Here is a 22,240-nt window from a genome sequence, read left to right as displayed (position 1 = left end):
CTTTCTTTCTCATCGCTTCTCGGCCTTTTGGCTAACATCAAGTGTTGCAGGAGCGACACCATGGTCCTGCCATGGCAAGGTCGGGATGGAAGGGCGAAAACCAATCGCAATCCGAATTCATACCGTGGGTTACCTATCACCGTCCGAGTCACGGTGAACCACAGCGACGAAGGAGGATCACCTATGGATCGGGGCTTCTTCACCAGGAGGATCCTGTTGAAGGCGTGCGGCTTCCAAGCTACGGAGATCTTCACCCTGCATGACTCCCGCAAAGGTGGTTATTTCGACGTGACGTTCAAGCAAGTGGCAGACTGCGTCCGGCTCCTGAGGGTGTTCGAGGAGAAGAGAGACCTGCCGGAGATGAAGATCCTGACGGCGGAGCCGCACTTTTCTCTGCCGTTGCAACGGGAACGTGAGGTGATGGTGCATGTGTACAACCCCTTCGTCCCTGTCGCCGACGTGGTCACCTTCCTCACCAGGTACTTCGATAAGGTGGGGAGCGGCACTGAGATTCGAGACGACTTGGGGATCTGGACAGGCAAACGCCTGTTTAAGGTCACGCTAAAGACCGATGGTAAGGGAGCCATTTTCCACCCTCCTTCCAGTTTCGCAATCGGGGGAAACCGTGGCTACCTGGTCTACGCTGGGCAACCCAAGCATTGTCGCTCATGCGGCAAGGCTGGTCATGTGGCGGCCAACTGCAGCGCCTCCCTCTGCAAGATCTGCAAACAGGAAGGGCACCAGACAAAAGACTGCAAACAGGCCAAGTGCTGCAACCTGTGTGGCGAGGCAAGTCACCTCTACAGGACCTGCCCCAAACGCTGCCGTACTTACGCACAGGCAGCCAAAGCCGACCACGGGGAAGCAGAAGAAATGTTCCGTGTCACTCCAACCACCAAGGCCCCCAGGGAGCTCAACGGGACAAAGGAGGACACAGAGAGAGACAAGGTGGAGAAAGAGATTGAGGCAACAGAGAGCCAATCAACAGCACCACCCCCTGAACCTTCCAGTCCTCAGGACAGCGAATCAATGGAGGAGGAGGCAGCAGTGGAAAAGCAGCAGGGGGAGTGGCGGACGGTGAAGAACAAGAAAAGTAAGAGGGAGCGAAGAAGAAGCAAAGGCGTTTCCCAGAGAAGCGGCAAGAGGCGTCTCCCATCCGACACGGATGACAAGGGCAGCAGCTCTTCGGATGAGGAAGTGCCAGAGCGGCACCGACAGAAGAGGCGGCAAAGCTCCAGGGCGTTGGAGGACGAGACACCCGAGCTCCAGAAAATTGGAGACAACAAGGAGACCAACGCACCCCAAGTTGGCCTGCAACCTGAGGAGGCCAGTGCACCACAGCCCCTGGAATCTGGGAGCAGTGAGGCAATCATCGCACCCCAGCTCCAGGAAGCCGGGAACAGCAACCCCCCAGAGGGGGTGAGTTTTGGAGAAGCTTCTCCAGCAAAGGTCATCTCAAAATCCGCTCGCTACGTGAACCTCCAGATGCCACTGGAGCAGAACACGGCCAAGGAGATCTACCTTAGCCCATCCAAAGTGAAGGAATTTGAGCTCACTACGGGTATGAAGGAGCAGACTAAAGGTCTGGGACTCTCAGAGACAGTGGGTTTGGTAGGAGAATAAATGCTTTAATATGGGTTTAAAGATTGTATCCATAAATGTGCGTAGCATTAAATCTACTACGCGATGTGTTGCGACCTTGGACTACCTAGCCAAGGTCAAAGCTGACCTGTTGTTTCTGCAGGAGTGTGCGATACCGCACCTCAGCTCCTACAGGCAATGGTCACGATGGTGGTCCCACGGGCCATCGATCTGGTCGGGCGGAAACGACTCTCGTTCCTCCGGCCTGGGTATTCTGCTGCGGGGAGGCAACTTCACCGTCTCCGAGGTCAAGGAGGTGGTGGGCGGGCGACTCCTGGTAGCAGACGTAATGTACAAGAACGCTCCACTCCGGTTAATTAACGTGTACGGCCCGGCACAAGGGGCTGAGCGGCTGGAGGTTTTTCAGCAGCTCCCACTGCTGCTGGCGACCTCCAGGCCGGTCATTCTGGGCGGGGACTTCAACTGCATCATCGATGCGGCTGGACGATCCGGCAGGGCCGGAAGCAGATTGGACGCTACGTCCAGATCCCTGATGGAAACAGTTAAGGATGCCAAGCTGCACGACGTCTTCAGCAACCCTGCAGACGGAGCGCAGCGTAGATACACCTGGTCGCGGCCAGACGGGTCCATTCGTTCCAGGATAGACTTCCTGTTTGTGTCCCGTGCATTCACAGTCAGATCCACCGAGGTCAAGCCGGTGTTCTTCTCTGACCACTGCCTCCTACTGGCGGACTGCCACTTGGAGGAAGACCTGAGGGTGGGCAGGGGGGCATGGAAGCTAAATGTGCAACTGCTGACCCCAGAGAACATTGAGGAGCTCAAGAGGGATTACAAAGGTTGGAGAACCGTGAAACCCCTCTTTGAGTCCCTGACACACTGGTGGGAAGTGATCAAGGGAAGCATCAAGAGGTTTTTCATCCTCAAAGGCACCCAGAAAGCTAGAAAGGAACAGAGGGAAATGTCCCGACTCCAGGAAAAGATGCAGAATCTGCTCCGGCTGCAGTCGATGGGGGTCGATGTCAAGGAGGAGCTCCAAGAGGTGAAGGGCCAGCAAGCCTCGCACGTTGCCTCGGAGGCCTCCAAGATCATCTTCCGTTCCAGAGTCCGCTCCGTGGAGCAGGATGAGACGTGCTCACGTTTCTTCTTCCAAAAGGTACACAGAGAGCGCTCTGTGATCAGCAGCCTGAAGGAAGAAGACGGCTCAGTAAAGTCATCACGGTCCGACATTCTGAGGATCAGCAAATCCTTTTATGCCGGACTGTATGACGTGAAGCCCACGGACAGCACGGCCTCCCAGTCCTTCCTGTCCTCTATCACGGAGGTCCTAGACCACAGTACGCGGGAGAGCCTAGACAAACCGCTAACTCCTGACGAACTGACTAAGGCCCTCGAGTCCTTCGAGAAGAGTAAAACCCCCGGAAGCGACGGCCTGCCGGCGGAGTTGTATTCGGCTCTGTGGGACTTGATCGGCCCAGACCTGCTAGAAGTGTACGAGAGTATGCTCCTGGCCGGCAGCATGTCAGAATCCATGAGGAAAGGCATCATCACCCTCATCTACAAGCACAAGGGGGAAAGGGAGGAAATTAGAAATTGGCGTCCCATTTCACTGTTGAATGTGGACTATAAGATTCTGTCCAAGGTCATCGCCAACCGGGTCAAATCCGCTCTGGAATTGGTGATTCACCCTGACCAGACCTGCTCTGTGCCAGGCAGGAAGATCTCTGACAGCCTGGCGCTGCTCAGGGATACGATTGCCTATGTACAGGACAGGGGTGTGGATACCTGCCTCATCAGCTTGGATCAGGAGAAGGCCTTTGACAGAATATCGCACACCTACATGGGGGATGTGCTCTCCAAAATGGGCTTTGGGGAGGGAATTCGAAATTGGATCCAACTGCTCTACACTAACATCAGTAGCGCAGTCTCAATCAATGGGTGGGAAACAGATAGCTTTCCGATTAAATCTGGAGTCAGGCAGGGCTGCCCTCTCTCGCCTGTCCTTTTTGTGTGCTGCATAGAACCCTTTGCCGAGTCCATCAGGAAGGATCCGGGCATAAGAGGAGTGACGATCCCAGGCAGTGGAGGCACTCAGGTAAAAGCCTCCCTGTACATGGACGACGTCGCCGTCTTCTGCTCGGATCCGCTGTCGGTGCGCAGACTGATGCACGTCTGCGACCAGTTCGAACTGGCCTCGGGAGCCAAGGTAAATCGTGGGAAGAGCGAGGCCATGTTCTTTGGGAAGTGGGCTGACCGATCCTTTGTCCCCTTCACTGTCAGGGCTGACGGCCTGAAGGTGCTGGGGATATGGTTCGGAGGGACCGGGGCATGCGTTAGAAACTGGAAGGAGCGAGTGGCTATGGTGAAAAGGAAACTGGGCATGTGGGAGCGACGCTCCCTCTCCATTGCGGGTAAGAACCTGGTCATCAGGTGTGAGGTACTCTCGCTGTTGCTGTACGTGGCGCAGGTCTGGCCCATTCCACACTCCTGCGCGATGGCGATCACTCGAGCCATCTTCCGCTTTATCTGGAGGTCGAAAATGGATCGTGTCTGCAGGGACGCGATGTACAAGCCTCTAGATAAAGGGGGAAAAAACGTGCCCAACATCGCCCTCATACTGATGGCCACCTTTGTGTGCGGCTGCATCAAGCGGTGCGTAGACCCTCAGTACGCAAACACCAAGTGTCACTACGTGCTGAGGTTCTACCTGTCCCCGGTGTTGCGAAGGATGGGTCTGGCCACGCTGCCGCGGAACGCTCCAAGTAGTTGGACCGTGCCGTACCACCTGTCCCTGGTGGAAAAATTTATGCAGAAAAACACCTTTGACCACAAGTCCATCAGGCAGTGGTCAGCACGTAACGTCCTAGAGGCCCTGAGGGATAAGGAGAGGGTGGACCCTGTGGGATGGTTCCCCGAGCAGACTGTCAAAGTCATTTGGCAGAATGCCTCATCGCCAGAACTTTCCAACAAGCACCAAGACGTAGCTTGGCTGGTGGTGAGAAAGGCCCTCCCCGTCAGATCCTTCCTACACGCCAGGAGTCTCACCCCCTCTGCACGATGCCCTCGAGGTGGCTGTGGTGGGGAAGAGACCGTTGTTCACCTCCTTGTGGATTGTGCCTTTGCAAAGAAAGTCTGGAGAGAGATGCAGTGGTTGCTGTCGAGGTTCATCCCGAGCAGTTCTGTGACACAGGACTCTGTGCTCTACGGGCTGTTCCCAGGGACACACACCGAGACAAACATCGACTGCAGCTGGAGGATCATCAACTCGGTGAAAGACGCGCTTTGGTCTGCCCGAAACTTGTTGGTCTTCCAGCACAAAGATTTGTCCCCGACCGATTGTTGCGGACTGGCACAATCCAAAGTCCAGGACTACGTGCTGAGGGACGCACTAAAGCTTGGGGCAGCTGCCGCAAAGGCGCAATGGGGAAGGGTCGCTGTCTAAGACCTTTCTACCACAGCGCACCGAGAGACTGGGAACTGTTTAGAGCCCCTCGGGCTGTACAGATCAAAATGAAAGGCTGTAAATGACTGTAATATTGTTTGTACTGATGCACCTGGTGATACATTTTGTAAAAGTTTAACCTGGATTGTACCCTTGTAATGTTGTTTTTGAAATGGTTTTGAATGTGATTGAAGATTTTTATGAATAAAGTATATTTTTACAAAAAAAAAAAAAAAAAAAAAATCTGTTCTTATCAGTTTAATATCTGATACGTCCCTTATCTGGGGACCATATATTAAATTGATTTTTGGAGCAGGGAGATGGAATAGGGGCTTGCTCCGCCCACTCCACGCATCGACCCGGTATTGCAGTATCTCTGGGAATGGTGCACCACCCCTTTCCAGGGGATTTTCAATGCTAAAAATAGATTTCTTACAAACATCTGCTTTCTTTACTTTTCAACATGCACATCTTTCAAAACACAACTTTCTTTCTTTCTCATCGCTTCTCGGCCTTTTGGCTAACATCAAGTGTTGCAGGAGCGACACCATGGTCCTGCCATGGCAAGGTCGGGATGGAAGGGCGAAAACCAATCGCAATCCGAATTCATACCGTGGGTTACCTATCACCGTCCGAGTCACGGTGAACCACAGCGACGAAGGAGGATCACCTATGGATCGGGGCTTCTTCACCAGGAGGATCCTGTTGAAGGCGTGCGGCTTCCAAGCTACGGAGATCTTCACCCTGCACGACTCCCGCAAAGGTGGTTATTTTGACGTGACGTTCAAGCAAGTGGCAGACTGCGTCCGGCTCCTGAGGGTGTTCGAGGAGAAGAGAGACCTGCCGGAGATGAAGATCCTGACGGCGGAGCCGCACTTTTCTCTGCCGTTGCAACGGGAACGTGAGGTGATGGTGCATGTGTACAACCCCTTCGTCCCTGTCGCCGACGTGGTCACCTTCCTCACCAGGTACTTCGATAAGGTGGGGAGCGGCACTGAGATTCGAGACGACTTGGGGATCTGGACAGGCAAACGCCTGTTTAAGGTCACGCTAAAGACCGATGGTAAGGGAGCCATTTTCCACCCTCCTTCCAGTTTCGCTATCGGGGGAAACCGTGGCTACCTGGTCTACGCTGGGCAACCCAAGCATTGTCGCTCATGCGGCAAGGCTGGTCATGTGGCGGCCAACTGCAGCGCCTCCCTCTGCAAGATCTGCAAACAGGAAGGGCACCAGACAAAAGACTGCAAACAGGCCAAGTGCTGCAACCTGTGTGGCGAGGCAAGTCACCTCTACAGGACCTGCCCCAAACGCTGCCGTACTTACGCACAGGCAGCCAAAGCCGACCACGGGGAAGCAGAAGAAATGTTCCGTGTCACTCCAACCACCAAGGCCCCCAGGGAGCTCAACGGGACAAAGGAGGACACAGAGAGAGACAAGGTGGAGAAAGAGATTGAGGCAACAGAGAGCCAATCAACAGCACCACCCCCTGAACCTTCCAGTCCTCAGGACAGCGAATCAATGGAGGAGGAGGCAGCAGTGGAAAAGCAGCAGGGGGAGTGGCGGACGGTGAAGAACAAGAAAAGTAAGAGGGAGCGAAGAAGAAGCAAAGGCGTTTCCCAGAGAAGCGGCAAGAGGCGTCTCCCATCCGACACGGATGACAAGGGCAGCAGCTCTTCGGATGAGGAAGTGCCAGAGCGGCACCGACAGAAGAGGCGGCAAAGCTCCAGGGCGTTGGAGGACGAGACACCCGAGCTCCAGAAAATTGGAGACAACAAGGAGACCAACGCACCCCAAGTTGGCCTGCAACCTGAGGAGGCCAGTGCACCACAGCCCCTGGAATCTGGGAGCAGTGAGGCAATCATCGCACCCCAGCTCCAGGAAGCCGGGAACAGCAACCCCCCAGAGGGGGTGAGTTTTGGAGAAGCTTCTCCAGCAAAGGTCATCTCAAAATCCGCTCACTACGTGAACCTCCAGATGCCACTGGAGCAGAACACGGCCAAGGAGATCTACCTTAGCCCATCCAAAGTGAAGGAATTTGAGCTCACTACGGGTATGAAGGAGCAGACTAAAGGTCTGGGACTCTCAGAGACAGTGGGTTTGGTAGGAGAATAAATGCTTTAATATGGGTTTAAAGATTGTATCCATAAATGTGCGTAGCATTAAATCTACTACGCGATGTGTTGCGACCTTGGACTACCTAGCCAAGGTCAAAGCTGACCTGTTGTTTCTGCAGGAGTGTGCGATACCGCACCTCAGCTCCTACAGGCAATGGTCACGATGGTGGTCCCACGGGCCATCGATCTGGTCGGGCGGAAACGACTCTCGTTCCTCCGGCCTGGGTATTCTGCTGCGGGGAGGCAACTTCACCGTCTCCGAGGTCAAGGAGGTGGTGGGCGGGCGACTCCTGGTAGCAGACGTAATGTACAAGAACGCTCCACTCCGGTTAATTAACGTGTACGGCCCGGCACAAGGGGCTGAGCGGCTGGAGGTTTTTCAGCAGCTCCCACTGCTGCTGGCGACCTCCAGGCCGGTCATTCTGGGCGGGGACTTCAACTGCATCATCGATGCGGCTGGACGATCCGGCAGGGCCGGAAGCAGATTGGACGCTACGTCCAGATCCCTGATGGAAACAGTTAAGGATGCCAAGCTGCACGACGTCTTCAGCAACCCTGCAGACGGAGCGCAGCGTAGATACACCTGGTCGCGGCCAGACGGGTCCATTCGTTCCAGGATAGACTTCCTGTTTGTGTCCCGTGCATTCACAGTCAGATCCACCGAGGTCAAGCCGGTGTTCTTCTCTGACCACTGCCTCCTACTGGCGGACTGCCACTTGGAGGAAGACCTGAGGGTGGGCAGGGGGGCATGGAAGCTAAATGTGCAACTGCTGACCCCAGAGAACATTGAGGAGCTCAAGAGGGATTACAAAGGTTGGAGAACCGTGAAACCCCTCTTTGAGTCCCTGACACACTGGTGGGAAGTGATCAAGGGAAGCATCAAGAGGTTTTTCATCCTCAAAGGCACCCAGAAAGCTAGAAAGGAACAGAGGGAAATGTCCCGACTCCAGGAAAAGATGCAGAATCTGCTCCGGCTGCGGTCGATGGGGGTCGATGTCAAGGAGGAGCTCCAAGAGGTGAAGGGCCAGCAAGCCTCGCACTTTGCCTCGGAGGCCTCCAAGATCATCTTCCGTTCCAGAGTCCGCTCCGTGGAGCAGGATGAGACGTGCTCACGTTTCTTCTTCCAAAAGGTACACAGAGAGCGCTCTGTGATCAGCAGCCTGAAGGAAGAAGACGGCTCAGTAAAGTCATCACGGTCCGACATTCTGAGGATCAGCAAATCCTTTTATGCCGGACTGTATGACGTGAAGCCCACGGACAGCACGGCCTCCCAGTCCTTCCTGTCCTCTATCACGGAGGTCCTAGACCACAGTACTCGGGAGAGCCTAGACAAACCGCTAACCCCTGACGAACTGACTAAGGCCCTCGAGTCCTTCGAGAAGAGTAAAACCCCCGGAAGCGACGGCCTGCCGGCGGAGTTGTATTCGGCTCTGTGGGACTTGATCGGCCCAGACCTGCTAGAAGTGTACGAGAGTATGCTCCTGGCCGGCAGCATGTCAGAATCCATGAGGAAAGGCATCATCACCCTCATCTACAAGCACAAGGGGGAAAGGGAGGAAATTAGAAATTGGCGACCCATTTCACTGTTGAATATGGACTATAAGATTCTGTCCAAGGTCATCGCCAACCGGGTCAAATCCGCTCTGGAATTGGTGATTCACCCTGACCAGACCTGCTCTGTGCCAGGCAGGAAGATCTCTGACAGCCTGGCGCTGCTCAGGGATACGATTGCCTATGTACAGGACAGGGGTGTGGATACCTGCCTCATCAGCTTGGATCAGGAGAAGGCCTTTGACAGAATATCGCACACCTACATGGGGGATGTGCTCTCCAAAATGGGCTTTGGGGAGGGAATTCGAAATTGGATCCAACTGCTCTACACTAACATCAGTAGCGCAGTCTCAATCAATGGGTGGGAAACAGATAGCTTCCCGATCAAATCTGGAGTCAGGCAGGGCTGTCCTCTCTCGCCTGTCCTTTTCGTGTGTTGCATAGAACCCTTTGCCGAGTCCATCAGGAAGGATCCGGGCATAAGAGGAGTGACGATCCCAGGCAGTGGAGGCACTCAGGTAAAAGCCTCCCTGTACATGGACGACGTCGCCGTCTTCTGCTCGGGTCCGCTGTCGGTGCGCAGACTGATGCACATCTGCGACCAGTTCGAACTGGCCTCGGGAGCCAAGGTAAATCGTGGGAAGAGCGAGGCCATGTTCTTTGGGAACTGGGCTGACCGATCCTTTGTCCCCTTCACTGTCAGGGCTGACGGCCTGAAGGTGCTGGGGATATGGTTCGGAGGGACCGGGGCATGCGTTAGAAACTGGAAGGAGCGAGTGGCTATGGTGAAGAGGAAACTGGGCATGTGGGAGCGACGCTCCCTCTCCATTGCGGGTAAGAACCTGGTCATCAGGTGCGAGGTACTCTCGCTGTTGCTGTACGTGGCGCAGGTCTGGCCCATTCCAGACTCCTGCGCGACGGCGATCACTCGAGCCATCTTCCGCTTTATCTGGAGGTCGAAAATGGATCGTGTCCGCAGGGACGCGATGTACAAGCCTCTAGATAAAGGGGGAAAAAACGTGCCCAACATCGCCCTCATACTGATGGCCACCTTTGTGTGTGGCTGCATCAAGCGGTGCGTAGACCCTCAGTACGCAAACACCAAGTGTCACTACGTGCTGAGGTTCTACCTGTCCCCGGTGTTGCGAAGGATGGGTCTGGCCACGCTGCCGCGGAACGCTCCAAGTAGTTGGACCGTGCCGTACCACCTGTCCCTGGTGGAAAAATTTATGCAGAAAAACACCTTTGACCACAAGTCCATCAGGCAGTGGTCAGCACGTAACGTCCTAGAGGCCCTGAGGGATAAGGAGAGGGTGGACCCTGTGGGATGGTTCCCCGAGCAGACTGTCAAAGTCATTTGGCAGAATGCCTCATCGCCAGAACTTTCCAACAAGCACCAAGACGTAGCTTGGCTGGTGGTGAGAAAGGCCCTCCCCGTCAGATCCTTCCTACACGCCAGGAGTCTCACCCCCTCTGCACGATGCCCTCGAGGTGGCTGTGGTGGGGAAGAGACCGTTGTTCACCTCCTTGTGGATTGTGCCTTTGCAAAGAAAGTCTGGAGAGAGATGCAGTGGTTGCTGTCGAGGTTCATCCCGAGCAGTTCTGTGACACAGGACTCTGTGCTCTACGGGCTGTTCCCAGGGACACACACCGAGACAAACATCGACTGCAGCTGGAGGATCATCAACTCGGTGAAAGACGCGCTTTGGTCTGCCCGAAACTTGTTGGTCTTCCAGCACAAAGAGTTGTCCCCGACCGATTGTTGCGGACTGGCACAATCCAAAGTCCAGGACTACGTGCTGAGGGACGCACTAAAGCTTGGGGCAGCTGCCGCAAAGGCGCAATGGGGAAGGGTCGCTGTCTAAGACCTTTCTACCACAGCGCACCGAGAGACTGGGAACTGTTTAGAGCCCCTCGGGCTGTACAGATCAAAATGAAAGGCTGTAAATGATTGTAATATTGTTTGTACTGATGCACCTGGTGATACATTTTGTAAAAGTTTAACCTGGATTGTACCCTTGTAATGTTGTTTTTGAAATGGTTTTGAATGTGATTGAAGATTTTTTATGAATAAAGTATATTTTTACAATAAAAAAAAAAATCTGTTCTTATCAGTTTAATATCTGATACGTCCCTTATCTGGGGACCATATATTAAATTGATTTTTGGAGCAGGGAGATGGAATAGGGGCTTGCTCCGCCCACTCCACGCATCGACCCGGTATTGCAGTATCTCTGGGAATGGTGCACCACCCCTTTCCAGGGGATTTTCAATGCTAAAAATAGATTTCTTACAAACATCTGCTTTCTTTACTTTTCAACATGCACATCTTTCAAAACACAACTTTCTTTCTTTCTCATCGCTTCTCGGCCTCTTGGCTAAGATCAAGTGTTGCAGGAGCGACACCATGGTCCTGCCATGGCAAGGTCGGGATGGAAGGGCGAAAACCAATCGCAATCCGAATTCATACCGTGGGTTACCTATCACCGTCCGAGTCACGGTGAACCACAGCGACGAAGGAGGATCACCTATGGATCGGGGCTTCTTCACCAGGAGGATCCTGTTGAAGGCGTGCGGCTTCCAAGCTACGGAGATCTTCACCCTGCACGACTCCCGCAAAGGCGGTTATTTCGACGTGACGTTCAAGCAAGTGGCAGACTGCGTCCGGCTCCTGAGGGTGTTCGAGGAGAAGAGAGACCTGCCGGAGATGAAGATCCTGACGGCGGAGCCGCACTTTTCTCTGCCGTTGCAACGGGAACGTGAGGTGATGGTGCATGTGTACAACCCCTTCGTCCCTGTCGCCGACGTGGTCACCTTCCTCACCAGGTACTTCGATAAGGTGGGGAGCGGCACTGAGATTCGAGACGACTTGGGGATCTGGACAGGCAAACGCCTGTTTAAGGTCACGCTAAAGACCGATGGTAAGGGAGCCATTTTCCACCCTCCTTCCAGTTTCGCAATCGGGGGAAACCGTGGCTACCTGGTCTACGCTGGGCAACCCAAGCATTGTCGCTCATGCGGCAAGGCTGGTCATGTGGCGGCCAACTGCAGCGCCTCCCTCTGCAAGATCTGCAAACAGGAAGGGCACCAGACAAAAGACTGCAAACAGGCCAAGTGCTGCAACCTGTGTGGCGAGGCAAGTCACCTCTACAGGACCTGCCCCAAACGCTGCCGTACTTACGCACAGGCAGCCAAAGCCGACCAGGGGGAAGCAGAAGAAATGTTCCGTGTCACTCCAACCACCAAGGCCCCCAGGGAGCTCAACGGGACAAAGGAGGACACAGAGAGAGACAAGGTGGAGAAAGAGATTGAGGCAACAGAGAGCCAATCAACAGCACTACCCCCTGAACCTTCCAGTCCTCAGGACAGCGAATCAATGGAGGAGGAGGCAGCAGTGGAAAAGCAGCAGGGGGAGTGGCGGACGGTGAAGAACAAGAAAAGTAAGAGGGAGCGAAGAAGAAGCAAAGGCGTTTCCCAGAGAAGCGGCAAGAGGCGTCTCCCATCCGACACGGATGACAAGGGCAGCAGCTCTTCGGATGAGGAAGTGCCAGAGCGGCACCGACAGAAGAGGCGGCAAAGCTCCAGGGCGTTGGAGGACGAGACACCCGAGCTCCAGAAAATTGGAGACAACAAGGAGACCAGCGCACCCCAACTTGGCCTGCAACCTGAGGAGGCCAGTGCACCACAGCCCCTGGAATCTGGGAGCAGTGAGGCAATCATCGCACCCCAGCTCCAGGAAGCCGGGAACAGCAACCCCCCAGAGGGGGTGAGTTTTGGAGAAGCTTCTCCAGCAAAGGTCATCTCAAAATCCGCTCACTACGTGAACCTCCAGATGCCACCGGAGCAGAACACGGCCAAGGAGATCTACCTCAGCCCATCCAAAGTGAAGGAATTTGAGCTCACTACGGGTATGAAGGAGCAGACTAAAGGTCTGGGACTCTCAGAGACAGTGGGTTTGGTAGGAGAATAAATGCTTTAATATGGGTTTAAAGATTGTATCCATAAATGTGCGTAGCATTAAATCTACTACGCGATGTGTTGCGACCTTGGACTACCTAGCCAAGGTCAAAGCTGACCTGTTGTTTCTGCAGGAGTGTGCGATACCGCACCTCAGCTCCTACAGGCAATGGTCACGATGGTGGTCCCACGGGCCATCGATCTGGTCGGGCGGAAACGACTCTCGTTCCTCCGGCCTGGGTATTCTGCTGCGGGGAGGCAACTTCACCGTCTCCGAGGTCAAGGAGGTGGTGGGCGGGCGACTCCTGGTAGCAGACGTAATGTACAAGAACGCTCCACTCCGGTTAATTAACGTGTACGGCCCGGCACAAGGGGCTGAGCGGCTGGAGGTTTTTCAGCAGCTCCCACTGCTGCTGGCGACCTCCAGGCCGGTCATTCTGGGCGGGGACTTCAACTGCATCATCGATGCGGCTGGACGATCCGGCAGGGCCGGAAGCAGATTGGACGCTACGTCCAGATCCCTGATGGAAACAGTTAAGGATGCCAAGCTGCACGACGTCTTCAGCAACCCTGCAGACGGAGCGCAGCGTAGATACACCTGGTCGCGGCCAGACGGGTCCATTCGTTCCAGGATAGACTTCCTGTTTGTGTCCCGTGCATTCACAGTCGGATCCACCGAGGTCAAGCCGGTGTTCTTCTCTGACCACTGCCTCCTACTGGCGGACTGCCACTTGGAGGAAGACCTGAGGGTGGGCAGGGGGGCATGGAAGCTAAATGTGCAACTGCTGACCCCAGAGAACATTGAGGAGCTCAAGAGGGATTACAAAGGTTGGAGAACCGTGAAACCCCTCTTTGAGTCCCTGACACACTGGTGGGAAGTGATCAAGGGAAGCATCAAGAGGTTTTTCATCCGCAAAGGCACCCAGAAAGCTAGAAAGGAACAGAGGGAAATGTCCCGACTCCAGGAAAAGATGCAGAATCTGCTCCGGCTGCAGTCGATGGGGGTCGATGTCAAGGAGGAGCTCCAAGAGGTGAAGGGCCAGCAAGCCTCGCACTTTGCCTCGGAGGCCTCCAAGATCATCTTCCGTTCCAGAGTCCGCTCCGTGGAGCAGGATGAGACGTGCTCACGTTTCTTCTTCCAAAAGGTACACAGAGAGCGCTCTGTGATCAGCAGCCTGAAGGAAGAAGACGGCTCAGTAAAGTCATCACGGTCCGACATTCTGAGGATCAGCAAATCCTTTTATGCCGGACTGTATGACGTGAAGCCCACGGACAGCACGGCCTCCCAGTCCTTCCTGTCCTCTATCACGGAGGTCCTAGACCACAGTACGCGGGAGAGCCTAGACAAACCGCTAACTCCTGACGAACTGACTAAGGCCCTCGAGTCCTTCGAGAAGAGTAAAACCCCCGGAAGCGACGGCCTGCCGGCGGAGTTGTATTCGGCTCTGTGGGACTTGATCGGCCCAGACCTGCTAGAAGTGTACGAGAGTATGCTCCTGGCCGGCAGCATGTCAGAATCCATGAGGAAAGGCATCATCACCCTCATCTACAAGCACAAGGGGGAAAGGGAGGAAATTAGAAATTGGCGACCCATTTCACTGTTGAATGTGGACTATAAGATTCTGTCCAAGGTCATCGCCAACCGGGTCAAATCCGCTCTGGAATTGGTGATTCACCCTGACCAGACCTGCTCTGTGCCAGGCAGGAAGATCTCTGACAGCCTGGCGCTGCTCAGGGATACGATTGCCTATGTACAGGACAGGGGTGTGGATACCTGCCTCATCAGCTTGGATCAGGAGAAGGCCTTTGACAGAATATCGCACACCTACATGGGGATGTGCTCTCCAAAATGGGCTTTGGGGAGGGAATTCGAAATTGGATCCAACTGCTCTACACTAACATCAGTAGCGCAGTCTCAATCAATGGGTGGGAAACAGATAGCTTTCCGATTAAATCTGGAGTCAGGCAGGGCTGCCCTCTCTCGCCTGTCCTTTTCGTGTGCTGCATAGAACCCTTTGCCGAGTCCATCAGGAAGGATCCGGGCATAAGAGGAGTGACGATCCCAGGCAGTGGAGGCACTCAGGTAAAAGCCTCCCTGTACATGGACGACGTCGCCGTCTTCTGCTCGGATCCGCTGTCGGTGCGCAGACTGATGCACGTCTGCGACCAGTTCGAACTGGCCTCGGGAGCCAAGGTAAATCGTGGGAAGAGCGAGGCCATGTTCTTTGGGAACTGGGCTGACCGATCCTTTGTCCCCTTCACTGTCAGGGCTGACGGCCTGAAGGTGCTGGGGATATGGTTCGGAGGGACCGGGGCATGCGTTAGAAACTGGAAGGAGCGAGTGGCTATGGTGAAAAGGAAACTGGGCATGTGGGAGCGACGCTCCCTCTCCATTGCGGGTAAGAACCTGGTCATCAGGTGTGAGGTACTCTCGCTGTTGCTGTACGTGGCGCAGGTCTGGCCCATTCCACACTCCTGCGCGATGGCGATCACTCGAGCCATCTTCCGCTTTATCTGGAGGTCGAAAATGGATCGTGTCTGCAGGGACGCGATGTACAAGCCTCTAGATAAAGGGGGAAAAAACGTGCCCAACATCGCCCTCATACTGATGGCCACCTTTGTGTGCGGCTGCATCAAGCGGTGCGTAGACCCTCAGTACGCAAACACCAAGTGTCACTACGTGCTGAGGTTCTACCTGTCCCCGGTGTTGCGAAGGATGGGTCTGGCCACGCTGCCGCGGAACGCTCCAAGTAGTTGGACCGTGCCGTACCACCTGTCCCTGGTGGAAAAATTTATGCAGAAAAACACCTTTGACCACAAGTCCATCAGGCAGTGGTCAGCACGTAACGTCCTAGAGGCCCTGAGGGATAAGGAGAGGGTGGACCCTGTGGGATGGTTCCCCGAGCAGACTGTCAAAGTCATTTGGCAGAATGCCTCATCGCCAGAACTTTCCAACAAGCACCAAGACGTAGCTTGGCTGGTGGTGAGAAAGGCCCTCCCCGTCAGATCCTTCCTACACGTCAGGAGTCTCACCCCCTCTGCACGTTGCCCTCGAGGTGGCTGTGGTGGGGAAGAGACCGTTGTTCACCTCCTTGTGGATTGTGCCTTTGCAAAGAAAGTCTGGAGAGAGATGCAGTGGTTGCTGTCGAGGTTCATCCCGAGCAGTTCTGTGACACAGGACTCTGTGCTCTACGGGCTGTTCCCAGGGACACACACCGAGACAAACATCGACTGCAGCTGGAGGATCATCAACTCGGTGAAAGACGCGCTTTGGTCTGCCCGAAACTTGTTGGTCTTCCAGCACAAAGATTTGTCCCCGACCGATTGTTGCGGACTGGCACAATCCAAAGTCCAGGACTACGTGCTGAGGGACGCACTAAAGCTTGGGGCAGCTGCCGCAAAGGCGCAATGGGGAAGGGTCGCTGTCTAAGACCTTTCTACCACAGCGCACCGAGAGACTGGGAACTGTTTAGAGCCCCTCGGGCTGTACAGATCAAAATGAAAGACTGTAAATGACTGTAATATTGTTTGTACTGATGCACCTGGTGATACATTTTGTAAAAGTTTAACCTGGATTGTACCCTTGTAATGTTGTTTTTGAAATGGTTTTGAATGTGATTGAAGATTTTTATGAATAAAGTATATTTTTACAAAAAAAAAATAAAAAAAAATCTGTTCTTATCAGTTTAATATCTGATACGTCCCTTATCTGGGGACCATATATTAAATTGATTTTTGGAGCAGGGAGATGGAATAGGGGCTTGCTCCGCCCACTCCACGCATCGACCCGGTATTGCAGTATCTCTGGGAATGGTGCACCACCCCTTTCCAGGGGATTTTCAATGCTAAAAATAGATTTCTTACAAACATCTGCTTTCTTTACTTTTCAACATGCACATCTTTCAAAACACAACTTTCTTTCTTTCTCATCGCTTCTCGGCCTTTTGGCTAAGATCAAGTGTAGTGTTGCAGGGGCGACACCATGGTCCTGCCAAGGCAAGGTCGGGATGGAAGGGCGATAACCAATCGCAATCCGAATCCATACCGTGGGTTACCTATCACCGTCCGAGTCACGGTGAACCACAGTGACGAAGGAGGATCACCTATGGATCGGGGCTTCTTCACCAGGAGGATCCTGTTGAAGGCGTGCGGCTTCCAAGCTACGGAGATCTTCACCCTGCACGACTCCCGCAAAGGTGGTTATTTCGACGTGACTTTCAAGCGAGTGGCAGACTGCGTCCGGCTCCTGAGGGTGTTCGAGGAGAAGAGAGACCTGCCGGAGATGAAGATCCTGACGGCGGAGCCGCACTTTTCTCTGCCGTTGCAACGGGAACGTGAGGTGATGGTGCATGTGTACAACCCCTTCGTCCCTGTCGCCGACGTGGTCACCTTCCTCACCAGGTACTTCGATAAGGTGGGGAGCGGCACCGAGATTCGAGACGACTTGGGGATCTGGACAGGCAAACGCCTGTTTAAGGTCACGCTAAAGACCGATGGTAAGGGAGCCATTTTCCACCCTCCCTCCAGTTTCGCCATCGGGGGAAACCGGGGCTACCAGGTCTACGCTGGGCAACCCAAGCATTGTCGCTCATGCGGCAAGGCTGGTCATGTGGCGGCCAACTGCAGCGCCTCCCTCTGCAAGATCTGCAAACAGGAAGGGCACCAGACAAAAGACTGCAAACAGGCCAAGTGCTGCAACCTGTGTGGCGAGGCAAGTCACCTCTACAGGACCTGCCCCAAACGCTGCCGTACTTACGCACAGGCAGCCAAAGCCGACCAGGGGGAAGCAGAAGAAATGTTCCGTGTCACTCCAACCACCAAGGCCCCCAGGGAGCTCAACGGGACAAAGGAGGACACAGAGAGAGACAAGGTGGAGAAAGAGATTGAGGCAACAGAGAGCCAATCAACAGCACTACCCCCTGAACCTTCCAGTCCTCAGGACAGCGAATCAATGGAGGAGGAGGCAGCAGTGGAAAAGCAGCAGGGGGAGTGGCGGACGGTGAAGAACAAGAAAAGTAAGAGGGAGCGAAGAAGAAGCAAAGGTGTTTCCCAGAGAAGCGGCAAGAGGCGTCTCCCATCCGACACGGATGACAAGGGCAGCAGCTCTTCGGATGATGAAGTGCCAGAGCGGCACCGACAGAAGAGGCGGCAAAGCTCCAGGGCGTTGGAGGACGAGACACCCGAGCTCCAGAAAATTGGAGACAACAAGGAGCCCAGCGCACCCCAACTTAGCCTGCAACCTGAGGAGGCCAGTGCACCACAGCCCCTGGAATCTGGGAGCAGTGAGGCAATCATCGCACCCCAGCTCCAGGAAGCCGGGAACAGCAACCCCCCAGAGGGGGTGAGTTTTGGAGAAGCTTCTCCAGCAAAGGTCACCTCAAAACCCGCTCACTACGTGAACCTCCAGATGCCACTGGAGCAGAACACGGCCAAGGAGATCTACCTCAGCCCATCCAAAGTGAAGGAATTTGAGCTCACTACGGGTATGAAGGAGCAGACTAAAGGTCTGGGACTCTCAGAGACAGTGGGTTTGGTAGGAGAATAAATGCTTTAAAATGGGTTTAAAGATTGTATCCATAAATGTGCGTAGCATTAAATCTACTACGCGATGTGTTGCGACCTTGGAGTACCTAGCCAAGGTCAAAGCTGACCTGTTGTTTCTGCAGGAGTGTGCGATACCGCACCTCAGCTCCTACAGGCAATGGTCACGATGGTGGTCCCACGGGCCATCGCTCTGGTCGGGCGGAAACGACTCTCGTTCCTCCGGCCTGGGTATTCTGCTGCGGGGAGGCAACTTCACCGTCTCCGAGGTCAAGGAGGTGGTGGGCGGGCGACTCCTGGTAGCAGACGTAATGTACAAGAACGCTCCACTCCGGTTAATTAACGTGTATGGGCCGGCACAAGGGGCTGAGCGGCTGGAGGTTTTTCAGCAGCTCCCACTGCTGCTGGCGACCTCCAGGCCGGTCATTCTGGGCGGGGACTTCAACTGCATCATCGATGCGGCTGGACGATCCGGCAGGGCCGGAAGCAGATTGGACGCTACGTCCAGATCCCTGATGGAAACAGTTAAGGATGCCAAGCTGCACGACGTCTTCAGCAACCCTGCAGACGGAGCGCAGCGTAGATACACCTGGTCGCGGCCAGACGGGTCCATTCGTTCCAGGATAGACTTCCTGTTTGTGTCCCGTGCATTCACAGTCAGATCCACCGACGTCAAGCCGGTGTTCTTCTCTGACCACTGCCTCCTACTGGCGGACTGCCACTTGGAGGAAGACCTGAGGGTGGGCAGGGGGGCATGGAAGCTAAATGTGCAACTGCTGACCCCAGAGAACATTGAGGAGCTCAAGAGGGATTACAAAGGTTGGAGAACCGTGAAACCCCTCTTTGAGTCCCTGACACACTGGTGGGAAGTGATCAAGGGAAGCATCAAGAGGTTTTTCATCCGCAAAGGCACCCAGAAAGCTAGAAAGGAACAGAGGGAAATGTCCCGACTCCAGGAAAAGATGCAGAATCTGCTCCGGCTGCAGTCGATGGGGGTCGATGTCAAGGAGGAGCTCCAAGAGGTGAAGGGCCAGCAAGCCTCGCACTTTGCCTCGGAGGCCTCCAAGATCATCTTCCGTTCCAGAGTCCGCTCCGTGGAGCAGGATGAGACGTGCTCACGTTTCTTCTTCCAAAAGGTACACAGAGAGCGCTCTGTGATCAGCAGCCTGAAGGAAGAAGACGGCTCAGTAAAGTCATCACGGTCCGACATTCTGAGGATCAGCAAATCCTTTTATGCCGGTCTGTATGACGTGAAGCCCACGGACAGCACGGCCTCCCAGTCCTTCCTGTCCTCTATCACGGAGGTCTTAGACCACAGTACGCGGGAGAGCCTAGACAAACCGCTAACTCCTGACGAACTGACTAAGGCCCTCGAGTCCTTCGAGAAGAGTAAAACCCCCGGAAGCGACGGCCTGCCGGCGGAGTTGTATTCGGCTCTGTGGGACTTGATCGGCCCAGACCTGCTAGAAGTGTACGAGAGTATGCTCCTGGCCGGCAGCATGTCAGAATCCATGAGGAAAGGCATCATCACCCTCATCTACAAGCACAAGGGGGAAAGGGAGGAAATTAGAAATTGGCGACCCATTTCACTGTTGAATGTGGACTATAAGATTCTGTCCAAGGTCATCGCCAACCGGGTCAAATCCGCTCTGGAATTGGTGATTCACCCTGACCAGACCTGCTCTGTGCCAGGCAGGAAGATCTCTGACAGCCTGGCGCTGCTCAGGGATACGATTGCCTATGTACAGGACAGGGGTGTGGATACCTGCCTCATCAGCTTGGATCAGGAGAAGGCCTTTGACAGAATATCGCACACCTACATGGGGGATGTGCTCTCCAAAATGGGGTTTGGGGAGGGAATTCGAAATTGGATCCAACTGCTCTACACTAACATCAGTAGCGCAGTCTCAATCAATGGGTGGGAAACAGATAGCTTTCCGATTAAATCTGGAGTCAGGCAGGGCAGTCCTCTCTCGCCTGTCCTTTTCGTGTGCTGCATAGAACCCTTTGCCGAGTCCATCAGGAAGGATCCGGGCATAAGAGGAGTGACGATCCCAGGCAGTGGAGGCACTCAGGTAAAAGCCTCCCTGTACATGGACGACGTCGCCGTCTTCTGCTCGGATCCGCTGTCGGTGCGCAGACTGATGCACGTCTGCGACCAGTTCGAACTGGCCTCGGGAGCCAAGGTAAATCGTGGGAAGAGCGAGGCCATGTTCTTTGGGAACTGGGCTGACCGATCCTTTGTCCCCTTCACTGTCAGGGCTGACGGCCTGAAGGTGCTGGGGATATGGTTCGGAGGGACCGGGGCATGCGTTAGAAACTGGAAGGAGCGAGTGGCTATGGTGAAAAGGAAACTGGGCATGTGGGAGCGACGCTCCCTCTCCATTGCGGGTAAGAACCTGGTCATCAGGTGTGAGGTACTCTCGCTGTTGCTGTACGTGGCGCAGGTCTGGCCCATTCCACACTCCTGCGCGATGGCGATCACTCGAGCCATCTTCCGCTTTATCTGGAGGTCGAAAATGGATCGTGTCTGCAGGGACGCGATGTACAAGCCTCTAGATAAAGGGGGAAAAAACGTGCCCAACATCGCCCTCATACTGATGGCCACCTTTGTGTGTGGCTGCATCAAGCGGTGCGTAGACCCTCAGTACGCAAACACCAAGTGTCACTACGTGCTGAGGTTCTACCTGTCCCCGGTGTTGCGAAGGATGGGTCTGGCCACGCTGCCGCGGAACGCTCCAAGTAGTTGGACCGTGCCGTACCACCTGTCCCTGGTGGAAAAATTTATGCAGAAAAACACCTTTGACCACAAGCCCATCAGGCAGTGGTCAGCACGTAACATCCTAGAGGCCCTGAGGGAAAAGGAGAGGGTGGACCCTGTGGGATGGTTCCCCGAGCAGACTGTCAAAGTCATTTGGCAGAATGCCTCATCGCCAGAACTTTCCAACAAGCACCAAGACGTAGCTTGGCTGGTGGTGAGAAAGGCCCTCCCCGTCAGATCCTTCCTACACGCCAGGAGGCTCACCCCCTCTGCACGTTGCCCTCGAGGTGGCTGTGGTGGGGAAGAGACCGTTGTTCACCTCCTTGTGGATTGTGCCTTTGCAAAGAAAGTCTGGAGAGAGATGCAGTGGTTGCTGTCGAGGTTCATCCCGAGCAGTTCTGTGACACAGGACTCTGTGCTCTACGGGCTGTTCCCAGGGACACACACCGAGACAAACATCGACTGCAGCTGGAGGATCATCAACTCGGTGAAAGAGGCGCTTTGGTCTGCCCGAAACTTGTTGGTCTTCCAGCACAAAGAGTTGTCCCCGACCGTTTGTTGCGGACTGGCACAATCCAAAGTCCAGGACTACGTGCTGAGGGACGCACTAAAGCTTGGGGCAGCTGCCGCAAAGGCGCAATGGGGAAGGGTCGCTGTCTAAGACCTTTCTACCACAGCGCACCGAGAGACTGGGAACTGTTTAGAGCCCCTCGGGCTGTACAGATCAAAATGAAAGGCTGTAAATGACTGTAATATTGTTTGTACTGATGCACCTGGTGATACATTTTGTAAAAGTTTAACCTGGATTGTACCCTTGTAATGTTGTTTTTGAAATGGTTTTGAATGTGATTGAAGATATTTTATGAATAAAGTATATTTTTACAATAAAAAAAAAAATCTGTTCTTATCAGTTTAATATCTGATACGTCCCTTATCTGGGGACCATATATTAAATTGATTTTTGGAGCAGGGAGATGGAATAGGGGCTTGCTCCGTCCACTCCACGCATCGACCCGGTATTGCAGTATCTCTGGGAATGGTGCACCACCCCTTTCCAGGGGATTTTCAATGCTAAAAATAGTTTTCTTACAAACATCTGCTTTCTTTACTTTTCAAAACCCAACTTTCTTTCTTTCTCACTCACCCGCACCATCTACACACAAAAAACACGCACGCTCACCCAACGCTCACAGACACCACTCTCATCTCACAAACACTCTACCTCACTCATACAAAAACATCTTTCACTTGCAAATACACCTCTCAAACACTCTC

The 22,240-nt window shown here is 54.2% G+C and overlaps 2 non-coding genes and 2 pseudogenes across 2 annotated transcripts; all 4 read left to right on the top strand.

The window, feature by feature from the left end:
- Positions 1 to 5,252: 5,252 nt before the first annotated feature.
- Positions 5,253 to 5,437, top strand: LOC144669704 (U2 spliceosomal RNA). Its single transcript, XR_013573717.1, has one exon. It is a non-coding gene; the product is annotated as a U2 spliceosomal RNA (small nuclear RNA).
- A 5,346-nt stretch (positions 5,438 to 10,783) lies between these two features.
- LOC144669634 (U2 spliceosomal RNA) lies at positions 10,784 to 10,960 on the top strand (annotated as a pseudogene).
- A 5,344-nt stretch (positions 10,961 to 16,304) lies between these two features.
- On the top strand, positions 16,305 to 16,487 carry LOC144669640 (U2 spliceosomal RNA). The gene has a single exon (XR_013573704.1). It is a non-coding gene; the product is annotated as a U2 spliceosomal RNA (small nuclear RNA).
- A 5,351-nt stretch (positions 16,488 to 21,838) lies between these two features.
- On the top strand, positions 21,839 to 22,015 carry LOC144669635 (U2 spliceosomal RNA; annotated as a pseudogene).
- Positions 22,016 to 22,240: the final 225 nt, after the last annotated feature.

Source organism: Cetorhinus maximus, chromosome 29 (assembly GCF_964194155.1).
Source record: "Cetorhinus maximus chromosome 29, sCetMax3.hap1.1, whole genome shotgun sequence".
NCBI lineage: Eukaryota > Metazoa > Chordata > Chondrichthyes > Lamniformes > Cetorhinidae > Cetorhinus > Cetorhinus maximus.
The sequence above is the reverse complement of the archived record's forward strand: the minus strand, read 5'-3'. Positions and strand labels throughout refer to the sequence as shown.